The sequence below is a fragment of the Moschus berezovskii genome, chromosome 21 (genome assembly GCF_049115385.1).
Source record: "Moschus berezovskii isolate FMDL1 chromosome 21, NW_MosBer_1.0, whole genome shotgun sequence".
In the NCBI taxonomy this organism is placed as follows: Eukaryota; Metazoa; Chordata; class Mammalia; order Artiodactyla; family Moschidae; genus Moschus; species Moschus berezovskii.
In genome coordinates, this window is record NC_142480.1 from 35244527 (window position 1) to 35256446 (window position 11920).

The 11920-nt window shown below is 42.0% G+C and overlaps 1 pseudogene; it reads left to right on the plus strand.

Annotated features, from left to right (window-relative positions):
* The first annotated feature begins 3272 nt into the window (after positions 1-3272).
* LOC129550134 (serine/arginine-rich splicing factor 3 pseudogene) lies at positions 3273-4378 on the plus strand (annotated as a pseudogene).
* Positions 4379-11920: the final 7542 nt, after the last annotated feature.

Sequence of the window (11920 nt, forward strand, 5' to 3'; positions counted from 1 at the left end):
GTGGTGCCACCACAGAGCCCTCACCCTCGCCATGTCTTACAAATGACATGGGCCATTGAGACTGAAAGAAGGCTCTGTTTTCTCTGAAGTTCTGAAAGCACCCAAACCCCATGGTGTCATGTGGCTCAGTGGTGTCAGCATGTCTTCCCCACCCCCGTCCTTGGTAAAGGTCTTCGATATTACCGCGGCAATTCTGCTCCAGCCTCAGTGTCTCCCTTGAAAGTTTTAGGGAAAAGAATATCTCTGGTTTTACTCATGACTTTTCTCTTTCGCAGGCTGAGCTGAGGCAGAGACCCTGTGCTATCTCTCTGACCTCCTGTCTCTTCTTGCAATATTCCCTGGTCCTTTGACCAAAGTCCAGTGCTCCACTTTCACACGTTCAATAAAAGGGGTTGTGTTCATGCCTCTTCTAGTTTTTAGAGGAGGAAGACACCTTTCTGGCTGGCCCAGACGCATCACCTCATTTGGTTTCTAGCCTCCGTTACATAGAATTTGAACCTAGCTCCCTCACACACTCAGTCACCTCCACTTTCATTTCTCTGAGAAGCCCTAACTTCTCTCAAACCATCTTTTTTCAGGCTCTGATATCTTCTGGGAAGCCTTTCTTTAGCCTCTGCCCTTTCAATCTTCCATTCAACAATCAGAAGAACATTTATTAAGCAGCATCACTGACACATGCCACCCAGTGTGGATATAATCAAAAACATTAAGTCACGGATAAGGGCAAAAATGTAGGTATAAGGGTGTTTCTAGCAGAAATGTTAACAAAACAATGAAAAATGCAAATAAGTAGTTGATTGAATAAATAATGGTATATTCACCACTGTAAAAACTTACAAGCATGTAAGTCCAGTTAATTATGAGAGGGAAATGTCATGATACATTTTTAGTTTAAAATTGTAGGTTATAGAAAATAATTTACAATAAAATTCCATTTAAAATAGTATAGCTAAGATAACAGAGAAGGCAATGGCAAGCCACTCCAGTACTATTGCCTAGAAAATCCCATGGATGGAGGAGCCTGGTAGGCTGCGGTCCGTGGGGTCGCTAAGGGTCGGACACGACTGAGCGACTTCACTTTTCACTTTCACACATTGGAGAAGGAAATGGCAACCCACTCCAGTGTTCTTGCCTGGAGAATCCCAGGGACGGGGGACCCTGGTGGGCTTCCGTCTATGAGGTCACACAGAGTCGGACACGACTGAAGTGACTTAGCAGCAGCAGCAGCTAAGATAATAAATCTTGGAGAGGGTGTAGGAAAAAATGGAACCCTCTTACATTGTTGGCAGAACAGTAAATTGGTGCAGTATAGAGCTTCCTTAAAAACACTAAAAATAGAGTTACTGTGTGATTCAGCAATCCCACTCCTGGGCATATACCAAGGAAAGAGGAAAATTCCAATTCAAAAGGATACATGTACCCCCGTGTTACAGCACTATTTACAATAGTCAAAACATGGAAGCAACCGAAGTGTCCATCAACAGAGGAATGGATAAAGAAGACGTGGTGTATATACCGTGGGATATTACTCAGCCATAAAAAAGAATGAAACATTGTCATTTGCAGCAACATGATGGACCCAGAGATTATTATACTGAGTAAAGCAAGTCAGACAGAGAAAGACAAATATTATACCATATCTTGTATTAATGTACGTGAAATCTAAAAAAATACAAATTAATTTTTTCACAAAACGGAAACAGTCTCACAGATACAGAAAACAAACTTCTGGTTACCAAAAGGGAAATGGGGTGGGGAATACATTATGAGTATTGAATTAAGAGATACATGCCACTACATATAAAATAAGCAACAAGGATTTCCTCTATAGCACAGGGAATTATATTCAATATCTTGTAATAAGCTATAAAGGCAAATAACCTGAATATATATATATAGATATAATTGAATCACTTTGCTGTACACTGAGACTAACACAATATGGTAAATCAACTATATTTCAGTACTTTTAAAAAGAAGAACTGAAAATTTTCAAATTTTAAAGTAAAAATTTTATAAATAGTTTAGCTAGATAGATGATAAATAAGACTAAATGGATACATGCATGCATACTAAGTTGCTTCAGTTGCATCCGATTCTTTGTGACCCACATTCCAGAATATTAATGGTAGTTAATGATGAGTTTATAGATTTTTGTTTTACTATTTTTACCTATTTACTGATGGGGTCCAATTTCTAAATTTCCAAAATAAGCATGTATGTCATGAATACCTAGCAGAACAATAAAAGTTGCTTTGTTTTTATAGCACTGTATAGGGATTAAACTATATAAGATTTTTTAACCTCTATTTTGGATTCTAAAAAGCAAATTTGAGGTAGCTTGCAAAATTTTGTATGAAAGAACAAAATTTTACAGTGAAGAATTAGAAATAAAGGGAAAATACGGGTTTTAATGTAAAGTGAAACCAGGATTAAGGTTACATTCCAAGAATACATCTCCATAAATTTTAGTATTGTTTCTAAAGTTAGGAAATTTGGCTCCTCCTAATATTACATAGGAAGAGAGAGGAACCGAGGGTCACTGCAAACTGTTAACTTGGACAGCTATGTGGATTGTAGTGCCTTGACCAAGAAAAAAGATTCACTAGAGCCTTGAATAAAGTTCTTTCCTACTCCCTTCTTGAAAAGAGAACAAGAGAACAAGAATAGGAGAGAAACAACTCCCTCGGCAACTTCAGGGCGCTCAACTAAGTGACGACCCCACACCCCTAGGCTTGCAGCCTAACATTCAAATTCAGGTCTCTATAAATCAGGGACTTTATCAAAACGGAGTAAAGGCGTTGAATACAAGGAAGACAGACAAATGGCAAGCAAGCGCCTGAAAAGATGTTCAGTGTTACTAGTTATTAGGGAAAATGCAAATCAAAACCACCATGAGATACCACTTCACACCCACCAGGATGGCTAGAAGTTTTAAAAAGGAAAATTAGTGTTGGCAAGGATGTGGAAAAATCGGAACCCTCCTACATTGCTGTGGAGGTGCAAAATGTTTAACGTAAATGTAAAATGATGCAACCATGGAAGAAAACGGTGTGGCAGTCACTTGCTCAATGAGTTAAACATAGAATTTTCATATGACCCAGCAGTTCCATTCCTTGGAAAAACGATTGAAAATAAAGTATCCCAACAAACACTTGTACACGTGACAGCCATGGCAGGGAGGGAAACCCATTCATCAACTCATGGGTGGATAACATAACATAATGTGGTACAGCCATACAGAAGAATATTACTTGGCCACAAAAAGTAATGAACTACTGGCCATTTCGTGGCCGCCGGGTGTGCGAGGGCATCCGGGAACGCCGTGCGGGAGGGGACCGGGAAGACCTCGATTAGGTTCTGTGGGTTTGAACCTCCGCATTTCTAACCCAAGATCTCGAAATGCATCGTGATTCCTGTCCATTGGACTGTAAAGTTTATGTAGGTAATCTTGGAAACAATGGTAACAAGACTGAATTGGAATGAGCTTTTGGCTATTATGGACCACTGCGAACTGTGTGGGTTGCTAGAAACCCTCCCGGCTTTGCTTTTGTTGAATTTGAAGATCCCCGAGATGCAGCTGATGCTGTCCGAGAGCTAGATGGGAGAACACTCTGTGGCTGCCGAGTAAGAGTGGAACCATCGAATGGTGAAAAGAGAAGTCGTAATCGTGGCCCACCTCCTTCTTGGGGTCGTCGCCCTCGAGATGATTATCGGAGGAGGAGTCCTCCACCTCGACGGCAGATCTCCAAGACGGAGAAGCTTCTCCCGCAGCCGGAGCAGGTCCCTTTCTAGAGATAGGAGAAGAGAGAGATCACTGTCCCAGGAGAGAAATCACAAGCCGTCCCAATCTTTCTCTAGGTCTCGTAGCCGATCTAGGTCAAATGAAAGGAAATAGAAGACCAGTTTGCAAGAGGAGTGGTGTACAGGAAATAACTTCATTTGACAGGAGTATGTACAGAAAATTCAAGTTTTGTTTGAGACTTCATAAGCTTGGTGCATTTTTAAAATGTTTTAGCTGCTCACAGTTGTCTGTTGGAACAGTGACACAAAGGTGTAATTCTTTATGGTTTGAAATGGATCATATGAGGCATGTAATATCAAGAATTGTTACTTTACAATGTTCCCTTAAGCAAAATTTAATTTGCTTTGAATTTTAGTCTTGCATAGGCTGATAATAAACCTCTTAACTCCTGCCCAGCTAAAGTCAATGTTTAACATTATGGAAATAAAAACTGGCAAAAATTTAGAAGATTTTTTTTTTCAACATAGCTGGGATATGGTATGCAGCTGTAGTTAAGCAGTTTTTAAAAGCTGCTGTGAACTCAAAAGCCAGCTGGAAAAATTAATGCTGCACCCTTAAACTAGATTAGAGGTTTAAAAAATCCCACTAGTCTTCACACTGGACAAGAGGTTGTCCAGTTGGTGTAGAATCTAAGAAGTTTCAAGGAAGGAAGTTAGTTTACCTTTGCTTTAAGTTGTAAGTTCCTTCTGTGATTGCTGTATATGAATACATGATGCTACAACATGGTTGAGCTTTGAAAACGTTTTGCTGAGCTAAGGAATTCAGACATAAAATACCACGTTACCTGATTCCATTTACATTGAACATCTAGAATAGGCAAAATCATAGAGATGGAAAGTTAGCTAAGGTTTTCTGGGGGCTGAGGGAGGGGCAGATGGGGAGTGACTGCTTAATGGTTATGAGATTTCCTTTCAGGGTGATGAAACCAGATGGTAGTGATAGCTGCACAGCACTGTGGATGGACTAAGTGTCACTGAATTGTACACTTTAAAAAGGCTACTTTTATGTTATGTAAATTTTGCCTCAGTAGGAAAAGTCAGGGACTTTCAGAGTCACTTAGGAATCATTTGTGAAAGTTATATCTTAGGATACTGGGATTTTTAAGAAAACTCTGTCTGAAGAGGAAGTAGAAATAATTAGTTCAGTTTGGGACCTTTGAGTCTGATGTGTCCTTAAGGCATCCAGGTGAAGGTGATCAATTAGGCTCACCCGTTTAGATCTGGGAGAGAAGTCCACACCTCAACTGTAGACAAGGGTTGTCAGGCTGGAGGTGGAGGTTGAATCTATAACCCATGTTTTCTTCAGAGCTCTGGGCACAAATGGAGTAGAATACAAGCCCCTGCATAAGAAATCCCATTATTGGCCCTGGATCATTCTTACTTGAAAAGTTTTCTCACGGGTGTGGGCTTTATCTTCATTCATTGTTTTTAATGAAAGTAGAGTACAGTGTGTCAATTTTCATGCTGCAGGAAAGCTTTTGCTTTGTCGTGGCTGGTTTTCTCCAACATGCCAGAGTAGTAAAAAATGTTACGTGTGTTAGTGCGTCACCAAAACAACTGACCACAGGCCCCTACTTCTGAGATTTCGTCTTTCTGTACAAGACGAAGTGTGAAGAGGGGTCCTCCTTCACCCTTCTCAGCATCCGATCCCAGGTGTTTGTGGCGGGCTTACTGGAGAACCCACTGATACGTCACAAGAGATGTGATGCTGTGGCTGACAAAGCCGGGCCATACTTTTTTCCAAATTATTTCTGATGTTTGAACTGGAACAAATTTCAGGGTCTGAATAATATTGAGAATGGCATTTTAAAAAGAAAACATGGTAAACTTGATAAATGTTTAATCTGGGTGAAGAGTGTAGGGGTATTTTTTGTACCATGTTTTCCATGTTGAAAATACAAGAATTTTTTATTTATATAAATAAGAAAATATTTTAAAATTTTATATTTTTATATAAATATTTAAGAATATTTATCTTTCTTATATAAATTTCTTTAACATTTCTTATATTCTCAAATATAAGAATCTTTGACATTATAGTCATTTAGTTTCACACAGGTTTATTAAGCCTTAGTTTTGTTCCAGGCACTAAACTAGGAAATTTCAGACATGATTAATGTCTGCATGATGGACCAGTCTGGGGATATTTCCTTTTCCAAATAAACACCCTGAGCCTTCAGTCCAGTTCAGTTCAGTTCAGTTCAGTTGCTCAGTCGTGTCCGACTCTCCGCGACCCCATGAATCACAGCACGCCAGGCCTCCCTGTCCATCACCAACTCCCAGAGTTCACTCAATAGGCTACAATAAATAAGGTTGTGTAATAGGGCAGTGGTTAACAGTTATCCCTTGGGTCAATAAGAGGTGAAGGTGAAATTTGGCATGGATAAGAATTTTGGGACTAGGAGGTGTTCTCTATCTCCAAGGGACCAATGGAACTTTTTTGTATGTCTCCTAAATTAATATTGAGGGAGGGGGATGCAATCACATGGCTACATTTCACAGAGAGAAGAGTTGATTCCCCCACCTATCGACTGAACTTCCCAGAGCAGGCTTCTCTTGTCCACTCCCTGCAGAATATTCCCAGGGTGGCCTCATCTGTTGGATGCTGGTTCCTGGACAGGCCCTGCCAACAGCACCTGATGTGGCCTTTCTAATATTGTCTTGATTACCGGGGGCCATGGTGGCCACAGGTCTGAGCAGGCTAGTCCTTCTTCATGGCTTCTCGGATGTGAAGATTTTTCTCTTCACTTCAGTTCAGTTCAGTCGCTCAGTCGTGTCCGACTCTCCGCGACCCCATGAATCACAGCACGCCAGGCCTCCCTGTCCATCACCAACTCCCGGAGTTCACTCAAACTCATGTCCACAGAGTCGGTGATGCCATCAAGCCATCTCATTCTCCGCCGTCCCCTTCTCCTCCCGCCCCCAACCTTTCCCAGCATCAGAGTCTTTTCTCTTCACTTAGGCAAATATATTAGCATTTTCCTTTATGGTCTGTGCTTTTTCTGTCTTGTTAAGAAAACTTCTATACCCTAAAGTCATAACTATATTCTACGTTTAATTTTAGACTTATAAAAAAATTGTTTCTTACATTCAGGCCACTGACAATCTTATATCTTTGGTATGAATGGGGGATGTAATTTCATTTCTGTCCCCATGCATAACAGTTGTCCTGCACAGTGTCCATCTTTTCTTCACTAATTTTTCATGTCTCTGTCATGTATGGAGTCTTACACGAGGAGACCTGTTTCTGAATTTTCTACTCTCTTCTACTGGTCTTTTTAAAATCCCTGTGTAATAAATACTTCATTGTCTTAATAAGGACAGCCTTGTAACAAATATTGATATTTGGTAAGGTAAGTCCCCGTCTTATTTTTCTCCTATTTTTTTCTTGGTTATTCTCAGCCTTTTTGTTTCCCATTGAAAATTTAAAACCAACTTAAGTTGCTGGAGAAACTCTGTTGGGCTTTTTCTTTAAAAATCAATCATGATAATTTATTGGTTTTGCCTAAAGAAAACTACCTATTTTCATTAGCAATTTTTGGGGAGCATTGCATCAAAGAGAAAGCTACACAGATCATACATGCGTACTGCGATGGATTTTCACAAACTGAACATTCTTGTGTAGCCAGCACCCAGACAAAGAACTAAGTTCTCAGGTAAAGAACTAAGTTCTCCTTATCTGTTGGGCTTTCGATGAAAATTTTGTTGTATCTGTGAGTTACTTTTGGGAGAACTGACATCTTTAAGAATATGGAATCTTTTAACTCAAGGATAAAGTGTATTTCATCATTTTTTTAAAATAACTTTCTCCACAAAAGTTTCACACATCTATCTTTATTCCAAGATACCTTAGAGACTTTGTTCCTATCATAAATAAAAGCCTTTATAAAAATCATACTTTATGACTGTTGCAGGTCTCTGGAACCCAATTGATTTATGTTCACCTTGTACCTAGAAATGCTGCTGAACTCTTAGTCTGAAGGTCCTATTAGATTGTCCAGTGATTTTTTTTCACTAAAAAGAATTGTATGATATAAAGCATGCCTCCATTCCATTCCGTCGCTCAGTCGTGTCCGACTCTTTGCGACCCCATGGGCTGTAGCCTACCAGGCTTCTCCGTCCATGGGATTCTCCAGGCAACAATACTGGAGTGGGTTACCGTTTCCTTCTCCAGGGGATCTTCCCGACCCAGGGATCGAACCCGGGTCTCCCACATTGGAGGCAGATGCTTTAACCTCTGAGCCACCAGCTGGTACTCAAAATTATGAATATACATCTATAAAAGTTTAAAACGCCAGAATTTGAAATGTGTCACCTGTCTTATTTTCTATAAATTGATATAATTTTGATTTGAGCTGGCAGGGGAATCTAACCTTAGTTAGCCATTCTTGGGACTGGCTTCACATGAGGGTCATGTCATAGTTCCAGGGTCTTCAACACAGCCAGATGCAGGGGCTTGGCAGAGCTCTCTCTGGTCACCTGTCATCAGGTAAAGGGGGCAGAAGTCACTGCGGACACATCTGCCCTCTCTGTGCAGTCTTCTTCAAGGGTTCTCTGCAGTGTTCATGTTTTCTTGGTGATTGGAAGGTGTAATGGGAGGGGAATCCCAGAGCGTGATTCATCAGGCTTCAGCAGCTATTCCACGGGTAGACTGGAAACAGGACGCTGTGATGGAGAGAAAGGAGAGCAACCAGTAAAAGGGAGAGAGAGGAGGGGAGGGAGAAATCCTCCTTCTTAACATCTCACAGTCACATGTCGTAAGTAGCGCCAGTGCTCGGGCATGAACGGAAGGGACAAAAAGCTGAAGACAAGATGCCCTTTCAATAATTTCTCCTAGAAACCCCACTCAGTGACTCTCCTGGGTAAGACCATCACACATAAATCCTTACATGCAAAGGAATCAGGGAGGGGAAATGTATTTCGCTGGGCATATTACTGCTCTGAACAAAATTGGGGTTCTTTAGAACCAGACATGGGACAATGGACTGGTTCCAAACTGGGAAAGGAGTACGTCAAGGCTGTATATTGTCACCCTGCTTATTTAACCTATATGCAGAGTACATCATGCAAAATACTGGGCTGGATGAAGCACAAGCTGGAATCAAGATTGCAGGGAGAAATATCAATAACCTCAGATATTCAGATGACACCACCCTTATGGCAGAAAGCGAAGAAGAACTAAAGAGCCTCTTTATGAAAGTGAAAGAGGAGAGTGAAAAAGCTGGCTTAAAACTCAACATTCAAAAACTAAAATCATGGCATCCGGGCCCATCTCACTTCATGGCAAATAGATGGGGAAACAAAGAAAACAGTGGCAGACTTTATTTTCTTGGGCTCCAAAATCACTGCAGATGGTGACTGCAGCCATGAAATTAAAAGATGCTTACTCCTTAGAGAAAAACTATGACCAATCTAGACAGCATGTTAAAAATCAGAGACATTACTTTGCCGACAAATGTCCATCTAATCAAAGCTATGAGTTTTCTAGTAGTCATGTATGGATGCGAGAACTGGACTATAAAGAAAGCTGATCATCGAAGAATTAATGCTTTTGAACTGTGGTGTTGGAGAAGACTCTTGAGAGTCCCTTGGACTGCAAGGAGATCCAACCAGTCCATCCTAAAGGAAATCAGTCCTGAATATTCATTGCAAGGACTGAGGCTGAAGCTGAAGCTCTTTGGCCACCTGATGCAAAGAACTAACTCATTGGAAAAAACACTGATGCTGGCAAAGATTGAAGGCAGGAGGAGAAGGGGATGACAGAGGATGAGATGGTTGGATGGCATCACCGACTCAATGGACATGAGTTCGAGCAAGCTCTGGGAGTCGGTGATGGACAGGGAAGCCTGGCATGCTGCAGTCCATGGGGTTGCAAAGAGTTGGCCATGACTGAGTGGCTGAACTAAACTGCGTGAGGAAGAAGCAGGGATGGACATTGGGCAGGAAACTCGCAGTGTCGGTTACAAATAATAGCCTCCATTTTTAAAATGCAGATTTAAGCAGGAGCTAGGAACACTTGGGGACTGCTTGGGGGAATCTTAGTAAAACTTACCTCCTAAAACAGACAGGGCTGGGCTCTGAAATGAAACTACATGCTTCAGTTTGCCACCTGTATATAATGAGACACTGCTAGAGCTTGGAGCTGCAGGAGATGTTTTGATGTGGTTACTGTGTTACCAGGGAGGAGACTCGTGCAACTAGACTTGAGGTTGAGCACAGGAAATAATTAGCCCACCCCACTCCAGCAAGTCCTTGGGCGGTGGCAGCTGAAGAGTTAGTGGGGAAGGTCACACCTGTCATTTAGCTTCTGCACCAGTGTCCTAAAGAGCTGTGATCTTATGCTGTGTCCCCAGCCAGGGTTGGGACTCTGCTAGGGAGATTTTTATATTGTATTAGAGTAAAGCAGTCTTTGGACTACTTACCTGGCAGAGTCGGCTGGCCCCTCCTGCACAGCGGGAGCAATCTCCCTCAGAATCTCAGGAGGTAGATCCAAACAGTGGCAAGCTTCTGAGATCCTCAGGCGACAACACTTCCTCACTTTCTCCTTCATTCCTTGACCTAACGTTTCTCCTTCCTTGACTAGCCTGGCTGCCAGTGGGAGCCTGAGTGAAGTATAAAACTTCCTTCTGAGACTTTTCCAGTTAAACCCAGAAAGCTGCTCAAGGATACTCCTGACACATGAAAATCACTTAGGAGTTCTCACTGTCACCACCACCCCTAGGAGGTACAGAAGCACCAACCTTGTCCTGGAGATTTGGACAGCTGTAAGACCAGGGGACAGTCACCATGCAGGTGGCTGAGAGAATGCTCAGGGAGCTTGGAATTCACAAGGATACACACAGTGTATTACATTTTCCCAAAAGGAGTTTGGACTTAGATAAAGATTTTCTGTGGAGGGATTAAGTGCACATCCTCCTGTCAAAATCCACAGCCTTGGAAGAGCTGCTTCTCCTGTCTGTCCCTCAGTTTTCTCAACTGTAAAATAGTGGTAATGATAGTGCAAATACATGGGTTTGTTGTAAGAGTAAAGGAATTCATTTCAAGCACTTAAAATAGTACCTGATGCAGAATAGGTGTTCAATAAGTACTATCTGATCATCATTCTTCCATTCTTACTGCAAGGATCTCACAGCTCACACCTCCCTGGATTGCTGATTCCCCCAAGGCTTATCTATGAAGGGAAAGCTGGATTGCACCCTATACGCAGGAGGAAGATTTTCTATTGCCGTGTAACAAGCTGCCATAAATTTAGCAGCTTAAAATACCATCCACCAATGATTTCATCGTTCAGTAGGCCAGAAGTCTGGGTGGGCTCAACTGGGTTCTCTGCTCAGGGTTTCTGAAGGCCGAATCACATTGTAAGACAGACTAGGCTCTCATCTGGAGGTTTTGTGGAAGCATTAGCTGCCAAGTTCCCTAAGGATGTTGGCAGGACTTAGTTTCTGGTCGTAGTGGGCCTGAGGTGCCATCTCCTTGCTGTCTGTCAGCAGGAGAAGGTCTCAGTTTCTAGAGGTTGCCCTCATTCCTTGCCAAGTGGTCCCCTCCATCTTTAAGCCAGCAGTGATACAGCAAACCCTTAGCATACTTGGGAATTCTATGACTTTGTCCTCTGCGACCAGATGGAAAAAACTCTCTGCTTTTGAAGAGCTCATATGATTCAGTTAGGCCCACCTGGGTCATCTCCTTTTTGCCATAAAACATAACATAATCACAATCACACTCAAAGGAGAGGAGATTAAACAAGGCTGAGAGTCACTGGGGGTTATTTTAGGATTCTGCCCACCTGAAATGGCATGAACTCCAAAAGGGACCATGACAAAACTGCTAAATGAAATGAGGACAAAAAATGGGTCAGGGGCAGGTTAGGGTCACCCAAAGAGTTGAGTTTGGTCATCTTCCTCCTGAGACATTAGACCTTCTCTATCTCAGGTTCAAGATCACCTCCAGGGGTCAGACACTCAGGAAACATGGACACCAACCCAATTAGAAGGCAAGTATAGTGGAGAAGGAAATGTCAACCCACTCCAGTACTCTTGCCTGGAAAATCCCATGGACGGAGGAGCCTGGTAGGCTGCAGTCCATGGGTTCGCTAGGAGTCGGACACAACTGAGCAACT